At 49.0% G+C, this 24,986-nt stretch overlaps 1 protein-coding gene across 1 annotated transcript in view; it reads right to left on the reverse strand.

Annotated features, from left to right (window-relative positions):
* The window catches only part of CUEDC1 (CUE domain containing 1), a 74,564-nt gene extending 49,578 nt beyond the window's left edge, over positions 1–24,986 (reverse strand). Inside the window, exon 1 of the mRNA XM_029082251.2 lies at positions 24,872–24,986. The gene's annotated coding sequence lies outside the window, so the exon portion shown is untranslated. The remainder of the gene's footprint in view (positions 1–24,871) is intronic.

The raw sequence follows: 24,986 nt of genomic DNA on the forward strand, positions 1-24,986 counted from the left end.
TTACTACTCCATATGGGGCTCACAGTCTTAATCCCCATTTTATAGATGAGGTGACTAAGGCCCAGAGAAGGAAAGTGACTTGCCCAAAGTCACAGAACAGACAAGTAGAAGAGCTGGGATTAGAAACCATGTCCTTCTGACTCCAAAGCCTGAGCTCTATCGCCTTCCACGCACATGGCAGAGACGGGGTGGACTGCAGAAACGCATTAGATTCGACAGATCTGGGCCTAATCAAGCAGACTTCCACAAAATGGCAACTGTGTGACATCATCCTGTCCGCCATCAGAGCGTGCGTGATGTCACATGTGCCAGCGGGTCCCGTTTTTTCAAGCGTCGTGGTCAGCTGACCCCGCAACAGGGCCTTCCTCCCCCTGCAATCCCAGCCCAGGCTGAAAAGAGGCAGCAGGCCTTAGAGCCGCTCAGAGGAGACAAGGCCCCTTTGAGAGAGGACTGTTTACCAGGCGGAGGGAAGGGGGTTGCCATGGTAACGGTCCCCGCCACAAAGCAGGGCTCTGGCAGGTCTGGATCCCACAGCTGAGGTGAAGAGAAAAGCCTCGGAACATGTCCCCAATCCAAACCAAGGAACGTCTCCCTTCATCCCCCACCCAGGCATATCTATGGACCCCCGAAACATCCTCCACTCAGGGGCTCCTGTAGGGGCATCCCCCAGAACAGCAAAAGGGGATCTACTAGACTGTGAGTCCCAAATGGGACAAGGACTGTGCCTAAACTTGATTTGTTTCTATTCACCCCAATGCTTAGTACAGTGCCTGGCACATAGTAAGTGCTTAACAAATACCACAATTTATTATTATTATTACTAGTCCCAGCAGTAGGAGCCATCTCACCCGCCCCACCCCTCACCCCAGATGGAGCACCTGCTGGGGAAGTAATATATATCTGTAATTGTATTCAATATCTGTAATTTTATTTATATTGATGTCTGTTTACTTGAATTGATGCCTGTCTCACGCCCTCTAGATTGTGAGTTCCTTGTGGGGAGGGATTGTCTCTCTTTATTGCTGTATTGTACTTTCCCAAATGCTTAGTACAGTGCTCTGCACACAGTATTTGCTCAATAAATATGATTGAATGAATGAATGAAGTCCTGGGGAGAGACTGCCAGGCTGCGGAGGAGGACTGGCCCATTTCCCCCAAGACAATCTGACCAAGTTGGGTCGGTGGGCCCGAGGGAGTGGGTGAAGCCCCTAAATCCGAAATGCCTTCTTTCTACTGTTGGAAAGGGCTAGGCTCCCTACTTAGGAGGCCCTGGATTTTCTGGAAAACTCTAGGGTTCTGGGAAGGTAGCTCAGGCCTGATGAGAGGTGAGCTCAATCTTGGCTGCCAGGATCCTATACGGACGGCAGTGCTTGTTACCAAAGAATCAGTCCCTCTATGAAACCCAAGAGGTTCAGGCTTTGGAACTCATCTGACGAAAAGGGGCATCCTCTGGCCGCAGGGAGCTGTAGTCTATTTGGTCTGAAATGGGGTACAAAGACAGCACCTCCCCAACCCTTTCCGTGGAAGCTGCACAAAAGGGTCAGAGGAGATACCAACACCCTGGCTCTGGGGAAGGATGGACTTCCAAGGCAAAGTTCAAGATCCAAGTAATCATTGTGGTATTTGTTAAGTGGTTACCATGTGCCAGACACGGTACTAGGCACTGAGATAGATACAAGTAAATTAGGTTGTACACAGTTCCTCTCCCAGTCAGGGCGCACAGTCTTAATCCCGATTTTGCAGATGAGGTAACCGAGCCACAGAGTGGTGAAGTGACTTGGCCAACGTTACCCAGCAGTCAGGTGGCGGAGCCCGCATTCAATCCCAGGTCCTTCTATCTCCAACGCCCGTGTTCTAGCCACTAGGCCATGCTGCTTCTCACATGGGCCCCTTGGCTAGACAACTTAGTCCTGACTCCTTGCCCACTGGGTTATCATATTTATTGGACTCTAATGCGCTTTTTCAGAAGGAAAAATCATCCTAAAACTTGCCTGGCATCTTATAGACCAATACTACCACCTGCAGCCAAGCCACACTCTACAAGAAAGCAGAGGTGATAACGGGGAAGGAAGGGAGGGGTAGGGTGTAAGGGAAAGATGTGGGGGACGGGGAAAGGGAAAGCTGTTTACAAGGAGGGGGTGTTAATGGGCAGAAACTGTTTGAGTCTTGGAATTGAAAAAATGAAAGACATGTTCTAAGAGGCACTTGTCTTTTCAAGGGAAAAATTTAGAAAAATACTTTCCTTTCAAAATTTGTCCATGTCTTTGTACCTGTTATGCTTTATAATCTGATAAATATGGTATCTTTAAAATTAACCAATCAATGTCATTTAATGGGTACTGCCTAGGGAATGCTAGGCACTATACAAAGGGTTTGGGAGAGTTCAACAGTAGCACTTAAAATCTACAAACAGAAGAACTTACAATCTAAATGGGGGACAGAGACAAATATTATTTATAGACAGTAAATGCAGGAGGAAAAGCATAAATCAAATATGAAGCATATTAAATAACTGACTGTTCAGATGAATAAATAGCCGAATGACAGATAAATATATAAGTAAAAAAGAAACATAGGTCCATGAGTGATGGGGATAGGCATAAAACTCTCAAGTGCTAGGGGTGGGCTGATGTGACTGAGGTGCTGGGGATATTTTTGGTTTAGTTTTATTTTTTGTTAAATAGTATTTGTTAAGTACCTACAATGTTGCAGGCACTGTACTAAGCAGTGGGGTAGATATAAGCTAATCAGGTTGTACATAGTCGATACGCCATGTGGGGCTCTCAGTCTTAATCCCCATTTTACAAGTGAGATAGCTGAGGCACAGAGAATTTAAACCCCTTGCCCAAAGTCACACAGTAGGTAAGTGGCAAAGCCAGTTAGAACCCAAGTCCCCTGACTCCTAGGCCCGTGGTCTTTCCATTAGGCCATGCTGCTTCTCAGGAAGGCATACTGGAAGAGGTGGACTTTGACGATAGGGAGAGTTATGATCTGATGGATTTGACGGAGGGGAGAGTTCAGAGCTGTGGGGGGAAACTGGGTGAGCAAGCAATCTAAGGCAAGGCCCGCCACCTAAAACTCAACATGAGCAAGACTGAGCTCCTCATCTTCCCTCCCAAACCTGGTCCTCTCCCAGACTTCCCTATCACCGTGGACGGCACAACCGTCCTTCCTGTCTCTCAGGCCCGCGATCTCGGTGTCATCCTTGACTCGTCTCTCTCGTTCACCCCACCATCCTATCCGTTACCAAGACCTGCCGGTTTCACCTTTACAATATCGCCAAGATCCGTCCTTTCCTCTCCACCCAAACGGCTACCTTACCGCTACGGGCTCTCGTTATATCCCGGCTAGACTACTGTGTCAGCCTTCTCTCTGATCTCCCTTCCTCCTCTCTCGCCCCGCTCCAGTCTATTCTTCACTCCGCGGCCCGGCTCATCTTCCTGCAGAAACGACCTGGGCATGTCACTCCCCTTCTTAAACAACTCCAATGGTTGCCTGTCAACCTCCGCTCCAAACAAAAACTCCTCACTCTAGGCTTCGAGGCTCTACATCACCTTGCCCCTTCCTACCTCTCCTCCCTTCTCTCTTTCTACCGCCCACCCCGCACGCTCCGCTCCTCCGCCGCCCACCTCCTCGCCGTCCCTCGGTCTCGCCTATCCTGCCGTCGACCCCCGGGCCACGTCCTCCCACGGTCCCGGAACGCCCTCCCTCCTCACCTCCGCCAAACCGATTCTCTTCCCCTCTTCAAAACCCTACTTAAAACTCACCTCCTCCAAGAGGCCTTCCCAGACTGAGCTCCTCTTCTCCCTCTACTCCCTCTACCACCCCCCCTTCACCTCTCCGCAGCTAAACCCTCTTTTCCCCCTTTCCCTCTGCTCCTCCCCCTCTCCCTTCCCATCCCCTCAGCACTGTACTCGTCCGCTCAACTGTATATATTTTCATTACCCTATTTATTTTGTTAATGAAATGTACATCGCCTTGATTCTATTCAGTTGCCATTGTTTTTACGAGATGTTCTTCCCCTTGACTCTATTTATTGCCATCGTTCTCGTCTGTCCTTCTCCCCCGATTAGACCGTAAGCCCGTCAAACGGCAGGGACTGTCTCTATCTGTTGCCGACTTGTTCATTCCAAGCACTTAGTACAGTGCTCTGCACATAGTAAGCGCTCAATAAATACTATTGAATGAATGAATGAATGAATGAATGAATGAATGAATGAAAAGAGTGTCAGGAGTGAGGTCCAGTTGGAAGGAGAGTTTAGGGTGAAACGAAGGATCCTCTCATGTTTTGTTTGGTCTTAGAGCTCACAGCCCACTTCCAGCATGGTCACCCCCACCACAGGAGCTCTTTCCTTCCTGGCTGAGGCACCAGCAGCAGTGTGATCTGAGCTCTAACGGACAGAAATCAGACCAATATAATAACAATAATAATAACTATGGTACTTGTTAAGCGCTTACTATGTGCCAAGCATTGTTTTAAGCGCGGGGTTTGTTACAAGTTAATCAGGTTGGACACAGTGCCTGTCCCTCTTGGGGTTCATAGTCTAAGTAGAAGGGAGAAGAATTTAATCCCCTTTTTAGAGATGAGGTAACTAAGGCACAGAGCGGTCTGAGAAGCAGCATGGCGCAGTAGATAGAGCACAGGCGTGGGAGTCAGAAGGTCATTAATTTTAATCCCGGCTCCACCGCATGTCTGATGAGTGACCTTGGGCAAGTCACATCACTTCTCTGTCCCTCAGTTACCTCATCTGTAAAATGGGGATTGGTACTGTGGGACTCAGATTGAGATTGTAGAGCTGGGATTAAAACATAAATTTTCTGATTCCCAGGCCCGTGTTTACACTATGCCACACTATTTCTCTGGTATCAAAACCAATGGGAAGCCCGCCACCTAATATTATCTCGTATCTACCTCGGTACTTAGTAGAGTGCTTGGCAAAGACTTTTAAAATAGCATTATCATTATTGTTTTGCTATTGATAATATGTCACATTATTATTATTAATATTATTAATAATGGTGATTATAACCTCAGGCAACAGCCTAGCCTAGCTGATTTAGTAGACCCCTTAACTGACACCAGCCCACTCAGTTTGGTAGCCCCCTTGACCTTCGAAGGACAGGCTGGTCCCCTGACTGGAGAGGAACAAGGCAGAGTAGAACATGTCAACTAACTCTGTTATAGTGTACTCTCTCAAGCGCTTAGTACGGTGCTCTGCAACCAGTAAATGCTCAATAAATACCACTGATTGACTGATTGATTATAGATAAAGTAGATGACATGGGTCCTGGAGGGGAAACATCCACAGTGAATGAACTTTGGCTGGGGAAGTGACCAGAGATATCGCACCGCTGGAGCAGCTCAAAGGCACTTGACACATGCTCCTGACTGGTTAAAGCTCCCCACCTTAACCCTCACCCAGTCCGGCCCTGCCCTCACCCTCCGCCTGCCTGGATGGGACTCTGCCAGTCAGATATGAGAGAATCTGCAGGAGCAGCTGCGGGAGCCCCAGAAACCTCGGACTCCTCTTCCCTCTCCTCGAGCAGACAGGCCAAGCCCTCTGAATAATTCAGGCCTCGGATTGCTCTGGGATCTGACGGCATGTATGCAGGTACTTACTTATTTATTTGTATTTAATCTAACTGTCTCCAGACTGCGCCCTACTCAGTGTTTTCACAACAATCCTTAATCCCAATCTGCAGATCTGGTTTAGCATCCCAAACTATAAAAGTTGCCAGGGCTGGCTGGCTGCCTGGTCAGGCTTGGGTAGTCGGTCACTGAGGAGATAAGGGTCGGCCTCCACTTCATGACCACTGTCACCTTTCCCAGAGAACCCCCTGACAATCCCAATGGGATCACACATAAACACAGACACACACACTTACATCTATCGCAACCTCCTGGTAATGGGAGAGCTCTGAGGAAGCAGCCAAGAAAGTGTTGGCAAACCCCAACCCGAACACCAGGCCCGGTAAGCCACCTCAACCAGTGAGGCAGCCATCTGAGGGAACGTTAGGCAAGGTGGGACAGGCCAGTGGCCACTTGAAAAATTTGTAAATTCCCTGCCTCTCTCTGAGTCCGTGAGTGAACAAGGACCCGGGAGGGAAACACACTAGACCTGGAGCAGGCTGGGGGTGTCGGGGTGTCCCAGAGAAATGATCCTGGTTTCGGTGAACAGGTTTCTCTCCCCCTCAAAGCCTTATAGAAGGAGCATCTCCTCCAAAAGACCTTCCCTCACTAAGCCCTCCTTCCCTCTTCTCCCGCTCCCTTCTGCATCATCCTGACTCACTCCCTTCATTCATCCCCCCTTCCTAGCCCCACAGCACTTACGCCTCCCTTCCTAGCCCCTCAGCACTTACGCACATATCTGTAATTTATTTATTTTTATTAATATCTGTCTCCCCCCTCTAGACTGTAGGCTTGTTGTGGGCAGGGACTGTGTCTGTTTATTGTTAAACTGTACTCTCCCAAGTGCTTAGTACAGTGCTCTGCACACAGTATGAGCACAATAGATATGGTTGAATGAATGAATGAATGAATGAATGAAGGTGACATTGTTATGTTTCGTGTGCCCAGCATAACACACGTGGTTTAATACAAAGACAAATAGAACAGGAAGGAGCAGGGAATTTTTCCCCTGACATCTGAAGCCAACCCAGCCCTCGAGACACCAAACCTGCTGCCTATAGTGGGCCCACATAGCTCTCTAATCCTCCTCTAGTAAGAGCTGCCCAGGCTAGGAGAACAAGTGTTCCTTGTTCCTCACTAGCCGCTCGTCCCAGAGTTTAGTGCAGTGCTCTTTACACAGTAAGCGCTCAATAAATGCTACTGATTGATGGATTGCCTGTCTCCTCCACTAGACTGTAAGCTCCTTGAGGGCAGGGATCAGGACTAACTCTAGTGCATTCCCCCAAATGCTTAATGCAGTGTTCTGCACAGAGTTGACACTCAATCAACTCTAACGACCGTATTTACTATGTTTACTTCTCTGAAATTGTCCGTGGAGAGGACGTCAGTGAGAGGTAGGAAGCAGCAAGGAATGTTGGTAAGTTTCCAACAGGGACCATAAGGCACTGGGAGAGGAACTGGGATCTCCCAGACCTACCTAGCAAGGAAGGAATTGTTTGACAGTCCCTCCCCTACCAAGAGGAGGGGTGTTTTTAAATCTCTGAAGACTCTTCCCCAAACCCCAGGTCTTCAGTCACAGGCTGGAGAGCCTCTACGGTGCATGAGAACTGGGCAGGGAGGGAGGAGGACAGGGAGAAGCCTGTAATGGGTAGAGAGGGTGACTTGGCAAGGGTTAGGAAGACCGGGAGGAAAGGGGTCTGAGAGTGGCAGAGCAGGTGGGTGGCAACAGATGTGTGCTGGGGCCTGGACATGCAGAGGGGATTAATGTTGGCGGATGAAGCAAAGGCTGGTGGGGGGGGAGGATAGAGGAAGACAGAGAAGCAGAGTGGCAGCAGGGCCTAGTGAAAAGAGCCCAGGTCCAGACCTGGGTTCTAACCTCAGTTCTGCCACTTATCTGTTGTGTGGCCTTGGGAAAATAACATGTATCATTATTATTATTTTTATTATTGTTGCTGTTGTTGTTAATATTATTGAGACAGACCCAGGAACAAGCCAGCCACAAAACTTGGAACATTTGTGAGGCTAATCTGAGTCTCCAGGAAACAGGCAACATTTGTGGCTCTGCCTTCCCAAAACAGATGCCGATTTTTTTCAGGACCTCTGGAAGAATAATGTTTCAGCAGCAGCAGCCAGAGCCCCAAGTCTGAGGTCTGGATGGTGATCCCTAAGCACTTCCATGTCTGTCTCCCTCCCCTCACAGCATTTATGTAATATCTTTATGCTCTGTTGCTTCCCCCAATCTATAACTGATTTTAGTGTCTGTTTCCCCAACTAGAATGTAAACTCCTTCTGGACAGGGATTATGTCTATCTGGCCGCTGACCTCTCGCCCATGTTCTGTCGCTGGCCTGGAACGCCCTCCCTCTTCAAATCCAACAGACAATTACTCTCCCCACTTTCAAACCCTAAGTGAAGGCACATGTCCTCCAAAAGGCCTTCCCCGACTAAGCCTTCATTTCCTCTTCTCCCATTCCCATCTACATCGCCCTTTATTCAACTCTTCCTCAGTCCCATAGCACTTATGTCCATGTCTGCAATCTATTTATTTATATTAATGTCTTGTCTTCCCCTCTAGACTGAGATCACTGTGAGCAGGGAACGTGTCTAGAAACTCTGTTATATTATATTCTCCCAAGTACTTAGTACAGTGCTCTGCCCACAGTTAAGCGCTCCAAAAATATGATCAATCGATTGATACCACACACTCCCAAGTCCTTAGTTTGGTGCTCCACCCAGAGTAAGCATTCAATAAATACGACTGGTTGGGATTCAGGCTTTAAAGGAACTTAAAACCCTCCCACTTCTCCATCCTTCCCCTGCCCATCCCTGCCCCACATCGCCAGAAACAAAATTCAGCAAGATGAGGCATCTTCTATTCTACATTCTTCTCAAGGGGAGATTGGCTCTGGGGGTGATTCCAGGCCAATAAGCAATTCAACATCTGCTGCAGTACAAAATAGGCAAATCACTGCCCTCAAGGAGTTTACAGTCTAGCAGGGGAGACAGAAAATTAAAATAGGTAATATAGTTTATAAAATATATAGATTAATTGCTGCAGGGGCTGTGGGAATTTAAATGCTTAGGTGGTGGGGAAGATATATGGCCTTTTTTTTTATGGCACTTGTTAAATGCTTACTAGATGCCAGGAACTGCAATGAGCACTGAGATAGATAAAAGATAATTAGGTTGGTAACAGTCCCCATTCCACATGAGGCTCACAGTCTAAATCAGAGAGAGGAGGATTTGATCCCCGTTTTACAGATGAGGTCACTGAGGTCCCCAGAGAAGTGAAGTGACTTGACACAGGAGGCAAGTGGTGGAGGGAGGTTCTGAACCCAGGTCCTCTGACTCCCAGGCCCAGGCTCTTTCCACTAGGCCTCACTGCTTCCCCTAGCTGGGGTGACTCTCTCCATTTTGTGGATTCAATCAATCACTCAAGCAGTCGTATTTATTGAGGACTTAGTGAGTGCAGCACACTGTACTAAGCACTTGGGAGAGTCCAATATAACAGAGTTGGTAGATCGGTTCCTGGCCCTCACTGAGCTTACAGTCCAGAGGAGAAGCTCGGCTCTGACCCCGTCAGGTGAGAGCGGCCTGGGGTGGAGGGAAGAGGCAGAAGAGGCAACCCGTAAGGTCAGCTTCCCCAGCTCCAGTCCAGCGCTCCCATCCAAGTGTTCTCCGGCATCTCAGACCAATCCTGCTCTGACAGATCTCGAGGGAAAGGCCTCCCGAACCTCCTTCAGCTCCACCTCCACAGCATCCCAGGGCTACTGAACTCCAAGGTCAGAAAGCGCTCTCCTGGGCCCACATGGCTCTTGGCCACCACTGGCAGTAGGGTCAGTGCAAAGGCTCTAAAATGCCTTTGGGGCAGCGGGTTCTCTGACAGGTGGAGTCCTGCCCAGCAGGTATTCTGTAAAAGGTGCAACCAGCGGTAGAAACATCCGTGATACAGTTTACTCCAAACAAATATTTGTGGGGGAACAGCCTTCGAAAGGGGCGTTACTTCGGGGAAAGTGCTACCCCCACCCTAATCTGGAACAAGTTTTCCAGTACAAAATAAAAAATTGCTCAGGGGACAGATTTTTATGGGGCAAACCAAACCCTTTCAGGCTCATTCTTAAAGTTTCTCCTGCTGTGGTTTAAGCCCATTTCCTCTTGTTCAGTCTGATGAGATGGAGACCAGCTGGCCTCCGCCTACACATAATAACCCTTCAAACCCTGTGAGAGCCTGATTAAAGAACCTCTCCTGATCAGATGGGAGCAGACCACTGCATTTTTCCCTCCCAGACATTCTACCTCCAAACAGATTTCCCTCTGGCCAGGGACCAATAATGACACCTTGCTCTGTGTAGGGTGTTTTATTTTTCCATAGCACTTTCCCCGTCAATGATCTAATTTTATCTGCACGACATCCCTGTGACGTAGGGAGAGGTTGGTATTATTACCCACATTTTGCAGATGTGGAAACTGAGGGGACTGGTTGGCGTCTCATTTTTTCCACTCTCCCTGTCCCTTCGTCCCACCCACCATCACTTAGGACATCATTCCCCAACCTTCTCCTATTCCTCTTCCGAAGTCCCGCTGCCCTGAATATCCACTGTCCAGGCAACTCCAAACTAAGGGCCATGCCCAACTATGATTGATGGGACCTTAGACCTCATCATCATTTTGGGCACTGCCATCTTGGGTGTCACTTGAAAATACAGTCTGGTGGCAATCATATGCCAATGAATGTGTTTTCATTACACGATTCAGATAGAACACTATGGAAGTATTAGGGAATGTTCTTGCTACAGCACAGGTCTGTTCTGGAACCCAGTCCACAAGTTGGCACATGAAGATCCAATGTATAAATAAACATTTGAGTGCATGCACGTCACTGGTCGAGGTGTGACGCTGCTATACTTTCCAGCCTCGGCCTCAGCTTAACTGTACTGTAACATCCTGTAATCTATGTTCCTTGGTGGCTTTGCAGCTCTATGGTATTAAAACAGTAAAACAGCAAAGAATGGCAAAGGTATAAAGCATTGTACCAGTGGTAGATATAACATTGATATAGAAATTTGTATTGAAAAATATCAGTCACGGTGACATCTTCAAATCTAACCTGTTAATTCCCATCAACTCGGGTTTTTGTTAAGCGCTTATTATGTGTCAAGCACTGTTCTATCACTGAGGTAGATACAAGCTAATCAGGATTGACACAGTCCCTGTCTCACATGGGGCCTACAGTCTGAATCCCCATTTTACAGATGAGGTAGCTGAGGCACCAAGAAGCTAACTGACTTGCCCAAGGTCCCACAGCAGACAAGTGGCAGAGTCGGGATTAGATCCCAGCTCCTTCTGACTCCTAGGCCCATGCTCTATCCATTAGGCCACGTTGCTTCAATATCTTTCCCATATCATGAGGTTCTACAAAAATCCAATCCCCAAGTCAGAGCCCCAAAGACTGTTTCCAGAGACGACTGGTGTCTTCCCTAGAATAACCAAGCTAAGGAAACCACAGCTCTTCTCCCCCGCCTGGCTTCTAGAGAGAGTGCTCAAACACACCACTTTAATAACACACCACCCAAGCCCTTGTCTACTTATCATCAAACCACTATGTGGGAGAGTCGAGTAAAGTGGAATCCTGAAGCCAGTCTTCTTCCACTATAACCTAAGGACACAGCAGGGTCGGGACCCTTACTTGGTAAGGGATCCCAAGTTGGAAACTATCAACGGACACCAATGATTCCTTAGCCCTCTATCCTCTATTTAGATTGTAAACTCTCCCACACATTTTGTGCATAATAAGCATTCCATAAATACCACTGATTGATTGACCATCTTTCTTTCCTTGCCCCTTTTTCCCACCTGGTCTTCAAGCTTGTCCACAGGAAAACCACAATGTCTCCCAGCCCGGCCTGCCTTCTTCCTACAGACACCCTTCCAAACTTCATGAGAGTGACCTGCCCCTAAAGTGCTAAAGTATTCAGATATCAGGATATCCAAACATAGTGGTATCCCCTCCCACCCCTCCCATTCCCTCTTTGAGAAGATGCTGGGTGCCTCGCCTAGGGTATTTTTTTTATGGACTTTGCTAAGCGCTTACTGTGTGCCAGGCACTGTACTAAGCACTGGGGTAGATACAAGCTATTCTGGTCGGATACAGTTCATGTCCCCCATGGGGCTCAGTCTTCATTCCCCAAATCTATTTTCACCAATCGTTCGCCGGCTTCTTCGATCACTCAAGCAAGGGTATTTATTGAGCGCTTACTGTGAGCTGAGCACTGTACTAGCACTTGGGACAGTACAATTTTATACAGTGGTTGATTTCCTCCAAAACACTGTTGCCATTAGCAAGTCCAATTAATTGCAGCAGATGCTCCATATAAGATAAAGTGCCTAACAATGCCTCTTTATTCCTCTGAGCTCTTGGGTGGAAAACATCCACATCACCCAGGCCACCTTTTCAATTCTAGGGGACTTCCCAACTTTAGGTGAACTTGGAGAAGCAGCATGGCCCAGAGGGAAAAAGCCTGGGCCTGGGAGGCAGATCAACTGGGTTCTAATCCCGTTTCCACCCCTTGTCTGCTGTGTGAACTTGGGCAAGGCACTTCGCTTCTCTTTGCCTCAGTTTCTTCATCTGTAAAATGGGGATTCAATACCCATTCTCCCTATCCTCTAGCCTGTGAGCTCCACGAGGGACAGGAACTGTGTCTGATCTGTTTAACTTGTAGCTTCCTCTACACTTAGCACACTGCTTAGCACACAGTAGGCACTTAAATACTGTTGTTATTAGTATCGTTATTATCATCAGAGTACGCACTTAAGAAATACCATTTTTTAAAACAGGGAGAGTTGTGTTTAAGACAGTGGTGGTGCCTGATTCTCTTTTCTGGACATACTTAGATCTCCAGGTATCTGGGTCCATTTTTAACTTCTCTTACTCATCAATCTCCCTCCAAAACACAAATTTAGATGGCAACATGGCCTAGTGGAAAGAGTATGGGATTGGGAATGAGGCATAGAAGAGTAATACTAGCGATAATGGTAGTAGCTTCTCCTCTGGGGATTGCACCTGGAGAGTTTCCCATACTCTACCAGTCTCGGGTACGGGAGGGAGAGTCAAACAGAAGCATATCTATTCCAATCCTAGCTTGGGCAATGGCTAGCCAGTGGCAGGCCATCTACTACAAGTCAAAATTCCCCTGTGCTGGGCAGCAGCGCATGGGAGAGAGTCAAGGGCTGAGACTGAAGTTTATTGCGCCAAAGAAGGCAATGGTAAACAACTTCCAGATTTTTACCATGAAAACTCTGTGGATACACGACCAGAACGATTGCAGATGGAGAGTGGGGCGTTCTGGGAGAGATTTGACCATGGGGTCGCTATGGGTCGGAAATGACTTGACAGCACAAGTAATAGCTCATTGTACGCAGGGAATGCGTTTGCTAGCTCTGTTGTATTGTACGCTCCCAAGAGCTTAGTACAGTGCTGTGCACATAGTAAGTGCTCAATAAATACCATCAATTGATAAACTGAGCACCCACTATGAGCAATGTACTGTTCTAAGTGATGGGAAAGTACAAAGCAAAGAAGTGAAATGCTCCCTTCCTATAAGAAGACCCAGAGTTCTCATCCCAGCTCCACCACTGGCCTGCTGGGCAACCTTGGACAAGTGACTTAACCTCTCTGAGTCTCAGTTTCCTCATCTGTAAAATGGAGATAAAAAACCCGCTCTCCCTCCCCCTTAGATGCTAAGTCCTATGCGGGACAGGACCTGTGTCCAACCTGATGAGCTTGTATGAATCCCCTCGTTTAGCACAGCACTTGGCAAATAGCACTTAATAAAAACCACAACTAACTACACTTTCAATCTTGGCTTTCTTGTCCCTTGCTCTTCTCCTTATTTGCCCTCTCCTCCTCTTCAGGGCAGGACCTCCGATCGACCCAACCCTCTCCCTCAGCAGAAATGGGCAAATGTGCAAGCCCTTTTCCTGTTCTGACACACTGAAACCCACATCAGGACAGGAAAGAGGAACTTGCCAAGGGGTTTAAATCACCTCTCAGCCTCTCCATTCCTTCCCCAGATGTCACTGGTGCCGCTGAGGCCAGGGAGGGTCTTCCTCCTTGTCTCCGGGAGACTGCATCTAGACCCCTTTGGGGTTGGAGAACAAAACAGAGCAAGACAGAAAAGCCCAGGCTTGAAGGTTGATTTATGAAACCTCACAGAACAGGATGGTTCACTGATGAGCTGGGGGCAAGGGGAGAGTGGGGGAGAGTGAGGGGAAGGACTGTGAGCTGTTTTCTGAACTGTTCCTTTTTCCCCAATTCAATTTGCCATCACCCTGGCTACAGAGGGCACCACGTGGTTCTTTAAACTCGTTACCGTTTTCGGCTCAGCCGTGACAGGGCCTTAATCAGATGCTCATCTGAAAGTCAGGCCTGGGTTTCTGGCTCAGGTTAGGCTCAGCTCCTTCTGCCCACTTTTCTGAAATCCAGGAACTGTTCCATATTGCTTGGAAACCGAGGGATGGGTTTTTTTTGTTGTTGTTGTTGTTGTTTCCTCCCCTTTAAAACTCCCTGGAACAAATCATGACCTCAGCGGTGACGGTACAATTTGGATTAGCTATGCTGGTGCAGGGGGTGGGTTCCTGGGTAGGCAAAAGAAAACCAGAGTCACCTCTCCCAAGGGAATAAAATGGCTCCTTAAGACCAGGCCTGGGACCCGATTAATTCAGAATCGCCTGGGATTCTTGCAAAGAGAGACGTGGATTTCCCCAGCAACTGAACTGGATCCATTCCTTCCATCTAACGTGGCTGCCGGGGGAAATCCACGCCGATCTTTGCGGGTGCCTAAAGGAGCCTCGATTCATCAGGGACAAGTTTAGCCTAGAATGTACAATACCTTAGAGGGTTTGACTTTGAGGGTTGTGTTTGTGGATCTATCTGATTGGGTAGGGTGGAGGGTGAGAATGAGGACAATCCATTCCGAGCAACAGAATTTGGAAGGATCATCTTCAAACTACGTTATTTAGTAAGCACTTAAATATATGCCCGGCACTGTACTAAACTCTGGGATAGATACAAGACAATCATTGAGGTTGGACTCAGATTCGGTCCCATAGAGGGCTCACTGTCTGAATTCCCAGTTTTACAGATGAGGTAACTGAGGCACAGAGACACTAAGAGCGAAACAGCATGGCTTAGTGGAAAGCTCATCTCCTCCAAGACGCCTTCCCTGATTAAACCCTCATTTCTTCTTCTATCACTCCTTTCTGCGTCACCCTGATTTGCACCTTTTATTCATCTCTCCCGCAGCCCCAGGGCATTTATGTCCATATCCATAATGGATTTATTTACATTAATGTCTGTCTCCCCCTCTACAATGTAAGCTTATGAGCAGGGAGTGTGCCCATCGACTCTGTTATACTGTACTCTCCCCAAGGCTTAGTACAGTGCGCTGCACACAGTATAAGTGTTCAATAAATATGACTGATTGATTGGGCCTGGGAGTCACAGGACCTGGGTTCTAATCCCAGGTCTGCCACTTGTCTTTTGTGTGACCTTAGGCTAGTCACTTAACTTCTTCATATCTCAGTTACGTCATCTGTAAAATGGGAATTTAAGAGTGGGAGCCCCATTCAGGGCACGGACTGTGTCCTACCTGATTAGCTTGTACCTACCCCAGCACTTCGTACAGTGCCTGGCATATGGTAAGCACTTAACAAATACCATAAAAAAAAAATAGACGCACTAAAAGGTATAGAGGGTGGGGCAAAGAAGGAGAGGAAGGAAAAGAGAGAAAATCAATCAGTGGTATTTACTGAGCACTTACTGTATGCAGAACCCTGTACTAAGTGCTTGGGAGAGTACGACATAACAGAGTTGGCAGACACATTCCTTTCCCACAATGAGCTTAGAGTCTAGAGGGATAGGGGAGAAGGGGTTGCCCTCTGCTGAGTCGGACCTGCTGCTGCTGCGACAGTGACAGAGACCGTGTCTGGTGGCCACACAGCCTCACGCAAACCCCATCACTGCCAGCACACAGCTCCAAGTACCCCCTGGGGCCCCGGGGCCCCTCCCACTTAATCGTATTTACTGAGAGCTTACTGTGTGCAGAGCTCTGTACGATCGCTTGGGAGAGTACAACACAACAGAGTTGGTAGACACATTCACAATAAGCCTACAGTCTAGAGGGGCAGACTGAAATTAATATAAATAATAATACTTGTTATTATTATGGTATTTGTTGAGCACTTACTATGTGCCAGGCACTGTACTAAGAGTTGGGGTGGATATGAGCAAATTGGATTGGACCCAGTCCCTGTTCCACATGGAGCTCACAGTCTCAATCCCCATTTTACAAATGAGGTAACTGAGGCCCAGAGAAGTGAAGTGACTTGTCCAAGGTCAAACAGCAGACAAGGGGTGAAGCCGGGATTAGAAACCGTGATTTTCTGACTCCCAGGCCCGTGCTCTATCCACTATGCCATGCTGCTATGTTCGTAAGTGCTGTGGGGTGGAGAAGGGTGAGAAAGGGGAGCAAATAGAAGTGCAGGGGTGAAGCAGAAGGGAGTGGGAGAAGAGGAAATGAGGGCTTAATCAGGGAAGGCCTCTTGGAGGAGATGGGCCTTCAATAATGCCTTGAATTGGGGGGAGAGTGATTGTCTGTTGGATAGGAGGAAGAAGGGCATCCCAGACCAGAGGCAGGATGTAGGTGAGAGACAGGCAGCGAGGTAGGAGATCGAGGTACAGGTAGTAGGAGAGCAGCGAGGTGAGGTAGGAAGGGGCAAGCTGATTGAGTGCTATAAACCTGATGGAAAGGGGGTTCTGTTTGATGTGGAGCTGAATGGGCAACCACTGAAGGTTCTTGAGGAATGGAGAAATATGGACTGAACTCCCCATCTGTCTGGACAGCCAAGGGTACAGCTGGTCCTAGCTTGGCTCCCAGGTCCAGGGCAAGAGGAACCTTCCATCCATTTCTGGAGCCTGGCAAAGATGGCTAAAAGGAAAGCCAGCATCTTACCTCTTCTTCTGGCCCTTTTCCGGTTCCCAGCTATATCTGCCTGCCCCTTCCCCTCTCAGGACCAGTCCCAAAGAGGCATAGGCTCCTGTCCCCCAAACTGGAGCTGAGGCCCCAGGAGGAAGCGGCTACTTACTGAGGCCCCTCTGTTTCTGGAGGGGACGGAGCATCCTTAATTAACAGTTCCTGTTGGTGCAGAGCCCTCCAGAAGAAAGCCAGTTCCACCTCAGGGAGGAAGCTTTGGCCCTTCAGGTGGACTTCACAAAGGGTCCATTGGCTAAATTTTTCTTGTTGGGCCAAACAGGAGGGAGGTGGGGTCACGGATGCCAGAGTCAGGGAGGGTCTAGAAATTCCTTATCCCTGCTCAGAATTAAAGAACGAACGGAGCAAGAGATAACTAGAAATGTTAGGAGTAAGGCATGTGCGCATGCACGCACACACGCACACACGAAACTTTCAAACACAAATTTTATGTCTAAGCTCAAATTCCTGTCAAAACTCTTCAGCTCTATTATCTCTCTTTGGATAAATACACCCACACAAGAGACGGAGATACACACATCAATACAAATACCCAACGGAGGGAAAATACAGAGTTGCACGAATAAATGAAGCTCTGCACAGAGATATATACAGATAAATTATCTATTTCACATCTGTATTCTTATAATGATAATGGCATTTAGTGAATAATTCCTATCTGCTAAGTGCTGAAGTTGATTCAATATCATCAGATCAGATACACATTCTGTTCCAAACGAGGAGAGTAGGTATCTACTTCCCATTTTATAGATGATGAAACTGAGGCACGGACAGTTAAGAGACTTGCCCCAAGTCACTCAGCAGGCCAGTGGCTAGGCTGGCAACTAAAACCTGGGTCTCCTAATTCGTGACCCATGTTCTTTCCACTAAGCCAGGCTGCCTTCATAAATACTCCTCAAAATGTGTTTTTTAAATACATGCTAAAAATTTGAAACCCCAAAGAACCTAAACCCTTATTATTACTGACTCAATGACTCTCATAGGATAGTTTTATAATTTTTGATGTTTTCCAAGAGTATAAATTCAGGGTTACATGAAGTTTTCTTACATTTCACTTGCCTTAATCACCAATGAAAGAATGCCCCTAGAAACAATCAGGCTAAATACAGTGCATACATTTCCCTACTACTGTTTTCTTCTCACCGAATAGTCTCCGATGTCCCACATCTCTTCATACAAATAAAATGATACCCAGAATTTGTAAAGGGCTTTTATTTTTCCAAAGTGCTTTTACTCATTTTCTCATGGCATTCCTGTGAATCAGCATAGCCTAGTGGAAAGATTACAGGCCTTGGAGTCAGAGGACCTGGGTTCTAATCCTGACTCTGCCAACTGCTTGCTGTGTGACCTGGGCCTTGGTTTTCTCAACTGTAAAATGGGGATTCAATATCTGTTGTCCCTCCTATTCATACTGAGAGCACCATGCAAGACAGGGACCGTGTCCATCCAAATTGACCTGTACCTAACCCCACCCTATTCCATCTTTGTGGATATGGAGAACAGTAGGTCACCCTTTTCCTCCACCTTCTCATCGCCAACGGTATCTACTGAGAGTCTGCCATGTGTGGTGCTTAGTACACTTTTCACTTAATGTTGTGGTACCAAGCACCTGTCAGAGTTCAAGAGTAGAAGTCACAGTCCCTGCCTTTAGGGGCTCACAATCTAATGGGAGACAGATAAAACACAGCTAAATACCACGTGTACAAGTATTTACAAAGAGTGTGAAAGGGAGGAAGGAAATGGTAAGAGCAGGAGACGTATAAGTAGGAGCCAGAGAAAGGAAAGACGAATAAAGGGAGTGATTAAAAGAAGCAGCGTGGTCTAGTGGAAAGACCACGGGACTGGAGTCTGAAGACCTGGTTCTAGTCCCAGTTCTGCCAGTTGTACAGTGTTCTGCACACAGAGTAAGCACTCAATAAATATGCCTGATTGATTGGTCTGCTGTGTGACCTTGAGCAAGTCTCTTCACTTCTCTGTGCCTCAGTTACTTCACCTATAAAATGGGGACTAAGCCTGTGAGCCCTATCTATAAAATGGGGATTAAGCCTGTGAGCCTGTGTCCAACGTGACTATCTTATATCTGCCCCAGCACTTAGTAAAGTGCCTGGCACAAAGTAAGCGCTTAAAAAATGTCATAAAAAGTAGAGTACACGAATGGCTACATTCAATTGTATTTATTGAGCGTTTACTGAGTGCACAGCTATATGCAGAAGTAGGAGGGATTATGAGAACTATAGAACTAGGGGTGGCTGATGGTAACCTGACCTGCAGTCAAGAAAGGCTTCCTAGAGGAAGTGAGATTTTAGGAAGACTGGAAGCAAGAAGAGTTATGGCCAGGTAAGTGGAGGAAAGGTGGAGGAGGAGGACCTGAGCAACGGGCTGGAGGTGGGAGACTGAGAGATGAGGTACAGTAAAGAGGTGAACTTGGGAGAAGCGAAGATTATGAGCTGGAGAGTAGCAGGTGAAGACAACAGAAACATAGGAAGGAGAGAGACTGGGGAGAATCTGAAAGTCACTGGCGAGCTCTGATTAATCCCCTCGCAGCCTTTACTTTTGCTTGCAGCTGGGCTCTGGGTCCCAGAGTCACCACACTGGCCCTACTGCTGTTTCCAGATCTCCTAGGTCAGGCTTCCCACTTAATCAATCAATCAATCAGCCAATCAATTGCATTTATTAAGTGCTATCTATGTGCAGAGCACTGTACCACACGCTTGGGAGAGTACACTATAACAATATAAGAGGGTTGGCAGACACGTTCCCTCCTCACAATTAGCTTCAGTCTAGAGGGGGAGACAAATATTACTATAAATGAATTATGAATGTGGACAAAAGTACTGAAGTGCTGTGGGGCTGAGGGAAGGGTGAAAAAAAGGAGCAAATCAGGGTGACACAGAAGGGAGTTAAAGAAGAAGAAATGAGGGCTTAGTCAGGGAAGGCCTCTTGGAGGAGATGTGCTTTCAATAAGGCTTTGAAGATGGGGAGAGCAATCATCCGTCAGATATCAAGGGGAGAGTTCCAGACCAGAGGCAGGACGTGGGTGAGAAATTGGCGGTGAGATAGACGAGATTGTGGTGCAGTGAGTAAGCTGCCATTAGAGTAACGAAGTGTGCAGGCTGGGTTGTAGTAAGAGAGCAGCGAGGTAAGGTAGGAGGGGGTAAGGTGATCGAGCCCCTTGAAGACCATGGTGAGGAGTTTCCATTTGGTTCTACTGAGGACCCAGAAGGAGCTCCTCCAGATCCAGATGGAAAAGAAACTCATCCCTCTCTCCCCCTTCCATCTATCAGATGCTGAACCTGCATTCCCCTTCCACTCTGAGGACCAGGATGAAACTCCAAGGAAAACTCCTGACATTCCTTATCAACTGTATGCTACTGCCGATGCCTGTCCCAACCTTTCAGGCTCTCCTTCCCCAAGGGTTACCCTCCCTCTCCCCCAAAGGAGTCCATGCCTCATCCCGCCTTTCCCCTGCCCAAAATGAGCTCCCCACTCACAGCCACCAGACCAAGCTTCTTCCCACTTACAGAGCCCGCTTTTCACACCCCCTCCTCCAGGAAGCATTCCCTTATTAAACCCCATCTCCCTGGTCAGGCCATCCCAACGGCCACCCTTAGCACTCTGGTGAACATCTATTTCTTTATTCTGTTTATTCACTTATTTACTGATTTTTTGCTTCCTTTTAATGCCCTCTAGACTGTAAGCTCCTTATGGGCAGGGAACATGACTGCTAATTCTGATGTATCGCACTTTCTCAAATACTTAGTACAGTGCTCTGCATATAGTAACTGCTCAATAAATACCACTGATTGATTATCCGTGGGATATCCTTTTTTGTTGTTTTGCTGTTTCCACCCTCCGGGTGACACCTTTTCTGCCTGACTCCTCAGTTACAGTGTAAGCCTCTTATGGGCAGAGACTGTGTCTTCATTTTTAATGTATGTGTCCAAGAGCCCAGTACGGTGTTCTGCACGTAGTGGACACTCCATAAATACTAATGACGATATTGTCAAGGAGGAGGAGGGGGAGAAGATGATGATAAAGAAGATGAGGCTGGGAGTCATGTCTCTTCTGGGATCTGTCCTATCACCCTCTTCCTAACACCACTTTGCTGTCTGTGCCTCACCCTCAGAAGGTAATGGAGAGGGATTTGTTTCCTAACATCGTAGGAATCTTCTGAGTCATCCTGCCGCTTTCCTCCTCACATTCCCCTCGTCCCTCCCCCACTCAAACTCTGTTTGGTCTTTTCCCTCACAGCCCTCCTCCCCGACCTTCCTCCTCCCCAGACCTACCATCCCTTTCCACTTCTAGCCTGGAATTTTTTCTCCTATTAGCTCTCCCGGTTCAGCAGCTGCCCTCCCTGCTCTCTCACCACACTGAGTCAATTCACCCGACAACCCCATGATTCCTTTTCCTGTAGATTTTTGGGCCTGGGACAGGATCATAATAATAACAATAATAATGGTATTTGTTAAGCACTTACTGTGCCAAGCACTGGGGTTGATACAATCAGACCAGCCACAGTCCCTGCTCCATACGAGGCTCACAGGCTAAGGGACAGGTATTTATCCCCCATTCTACAGATGAGGAAACTGAGGCAGAGAGATGCAGCAGGCAAATGACGGAACCAGAATTGGAACTCAGGTCTCCTGAATCCCAATCCGGGCCCTTTCCATTAAGCCAGGGAGAGGTTTCACTCTCTCCAAGTTGACCAGCAGGGAAGTGGCAGAGCTGAGCCCAGACCTCAAGGGGTTCCGCCTCTGAGGCCCCACCTCACCTTCAGCCTTACCATGGCTCAGGATGGAAAAAAGAAACCAGACGGGGAGGAGTGAGGCCCAACCTGCCCCTCGGGGCAGAGGTTCTCAACCAGGGACTTCCAAGTGTCACAGGAGCCCAGCCACCAGGGCACTACCAGCCCTCACTGCTCAGCTGTCTCTTGCTGGAAGCCCCAGCACAGAAAAACTCCAGGGAATCCAGAGAGAAGCGGAGTAGCAGTGGCTGCCGGACAAGAGAGAAAAGCAACCTATCTTGAGGTCTGCTGCCCCGCTAGTCCCCTGGGGCCCAGGACCACTGGTTTCAGGGGGCAGCCAACAGGGACAGGGACAGCAGAAGTGGTTTTTCTTCCCTCCACTCTCCTCTGGGGAGTCCCGCGCTAAGGGGAGGGTCACGAGGGACAGGGAAGAGAACACCGCAGGTGAAACTTCAAGACATGGCAGGGAAGTTTTGAAAAAAGGTCAGAAACCCCAGCCCGAAGGGAGAGCTTCTCCTAGGCACCTGTTGCGGCCAGAAAGTCAAACAAGAGACGCTTGGAGCCGCTGAGCTCCCTCCCACCAGGGCAGCAGCCCAACCTGACCCCGGCTGCCAGCTTGCTACCGCTCTGCTTGCTGGGCTTGAGAGTCCCCGGGGCATGGGGACAGACCGAGGCTACAGGGGGTAGAACCAGGCTCCTCCCAGCAGAAAGACCTCCTTAAGTCTCCTCCCTGAATCCTATGCAGAAAGAAAATTTATGTCATTTCACTGACTAAATTTTCTTGAGAGGTCAGCTGGTCCATCCCCCTGCCTCTGGTCAGGTCTGTCCCAGAGGGCTGGCTGATCTTGTCTTAAAAGCATCCAAGAAAGGAGCCTCCTTGGTTTCCCTCATTTTCTTCTTTCCTGATCGTTCTTGGGACCTGTCGGCATCATCCTACCACCCCCGTTTCCCAAATGAGGAAACTGATGCTCCCTGACTAAGTCCTCATTTCCTCTTTTCCTCCTCCCTTCTGCATTGCTCAGATTTGCTTCCTTTATTCACCCTTCCCTCAGCCCCACAAGACTTGTGTATATACCTATAACATTTATTTGTATTAATGTCTGTCTCCTCCTCTACACTGTGAGCTCACTGAGGGCAGGGAACGTGTCTATCAACTCTGCTATACTGTACTTTCCCCAGTGCTTAGTACAGTGCTCTGCACACAGTAAATACTCAATAAATACGATTGATTGATAATGAAATGGGGAAGGGCCTGTCAGTTGGTCAGTCAATGTCAGGCCGCAGATCTTTATTTACATTAACGTCTGTCTCTCCCTCTAGACCGTAAACTCGTTGTGGGCAGGGCACTTGTCTTCACTGTTATATCGTACTCTTCCTAGCTCTTCGTACATTGCTCTGCATATGGTAAGCATTCAATAAATACAATTGAATGAATCAATCAATGAATCCCTTGCCCCTCACCACAGCCAGATGAGTGGCTCCAGGATTCAGTGTCCGGTAAGCCCACATGCCCCTTCAGACCAAGGGGAAAACAAATCCTGAGAGGGAAGTTCTTGGCCCAGAATAACACAACAGATCTGTGGGGAAGCCGGGATTGGAACCCAGAGCTCCCCAGCCCTCCGGGTCCAAGGCAGAGCAACACTGGTTCAACAGGTTGAACTGCACCGGGGCCCTGCCTTTGATGAGGGCGGGGGCGGCTGAGCCGGTGGCTTGGTTCTGGGGGTGCCCTCGTAGAGGGGAAGAGTTTTTATACTCTGCCCCCTGCCAGCTGGGTGGTGGGGGGGAGGTCCATCTGGTGCCTGGAGATAGACCCCCCCTTAGAGTGAAGGAAAAGAGAGTCCCATATGGAGGGTGAAGGGGTGAGATAAACCCGGCAAAAATCCGGCACTAAGATCCACCATTACGGGGTGCCCCCCTGCCCAGTCCTCTTCATCCCTGGGCATGAGCCTCAAGCCGCCACAAAGAGTAATGGGTCCATGGAAAAGGAAAGGCAAAGTCAAAAACATCCAAACATTCCCGACCTGGTGGTGGTCCGTTCTACACCGTGATACCCCCAGTTTACTGACACACTTCCCCTAATGGGGAAAGGGAAAGCCGGAGGTCAGTCTGCCTTCCAATCAATCAATCAACCAACTGTATTTATTGAGCACTCACTGTGTGCATTGCTCTGTACTAAGCGCTTGGGAGAGTACAACACAACAATATATCAGACACAATCTTTGCCACAATGAGCTTAAAGTCTGGAGGAGGAGACAGACATTAATATAAATAAATAAATTACTGATATGGGCTTAAGTGCTGAGGGGCTTGGGGTGGGGTGGGGGAGGGTGAGTAAGGAGAGCAAGTCAGGGTGATGAAGGCAGGCACTCAACTACATCACATCCTCCAGAAGTCACCTCAGCCTTCCCCTGCCTCCCAGGAGCACGGCTCTAAACCTTTCAATCTCCAAAAAAATTCTCCACAACCTCTCCAGCGTGGAAGTTCTTCCTCGGATCTCAACTCTCTCTCTCCTGCTGGGATTCACACCCATTCGGGGCCCAAAGCGGGGAGGGATTGTGGATCTGTTGCTCCGGGTCACCCCCAAACCTAAACAAAAACTCCTCCTGGGCCTCAAGGAAGGCCGCTCCCGGTTCCTCTGGGGAGGTGAGAGGCTTCCAAGGCAGCAGGCCTCTGCTTCCTCTCCCTGGTGGTGCTCCGGGCATGTCCTGCATGCAGGGCCCAGGGAGAAGCGACAGGTCCGGTGCCACACGTGGGCCGGACCCCCGGACCTCTGGACCCCCGACCCCGGTGTCCACCTCTCCCATCCCAGGCTGGAAAAGGCCAGTCCAGCCCCCAGGCTCAGGCCGGAGGGAGGGACAGTGGACAGGTGCCCCTGGGGGTCCTTATCCTGACCTCTTTCCTGGACCAGGGGTCCGGCGAGCTCTTGGAAACCCCGGAGAACCCCCAAACCCCTGAGAACCCCCAAAAGCCCATATGACTCTTTTAACTCGGCGGCCTGTTCCTCGGGCTGAAACTTTATTTTTTTTTTTAATGGAAAAAGTCAAAGGGCTGGAAAGCAACAGAGGGAAGAGGAAAATGGGGAGGAAAAGAGGGGGGGCCCGGGGCCGGGTGGGCGTGCGGGGATGTGCGGGGCGGCCACGCCACGAGGGTCGGGGGGAGGGGGAGACGAGGGTCTAGCCAAGGGGACCCTCCCGGTCCCCCGGGCGTGGGTGTCCCCCCCCACGCCTCCCCCTGCGCGCCCTCCGGGCTTGCCTCTGCGGGGGGCGCGCGGGGACCCCCTCCCCCAGCCGGGGGGGAGGGGTGGGCGGCTGCGGGGTCTTGGGGAGAGGGACGTACGGGACCGGTTGGGACCGGACAGGGGTCAAGAGGGGGGTGGGGGGAAGGGAAAGCCGGGGAAGGCCCTCGAGGGTCCCTAGCAGGTCCTGGGGGGGGTGGGGGTCGGGGGGCTTACCGGGAGCAGCCGCCGGGGACGAGCCGCCGGAGTCCGGGTCCCAGCTCCCGGCCGCGGGCCCGGGAGGACGGTCGGGAGGAGGAGGAGGAGGAGGAAGAAGAAGAAAAGAGGAGGA

The sequence above is a fragment of the Ornithorhynchus anatinus genome, chromosome 17 (genome assembly GCF_004115215.2).
Source record: "Ornithorhynchus anatinus isolate Pmale09 chromosome 17, mOrnAna1.pri.v4, whole genome shotgun sequence".
Taxonomy (NCBI): Eukaryota; Metazoa; Chordata; class Mammalia; order Monotremata; family Ornithorhynchidae; genus Ornithorhynchus; species Ornithorhynchus anatinus.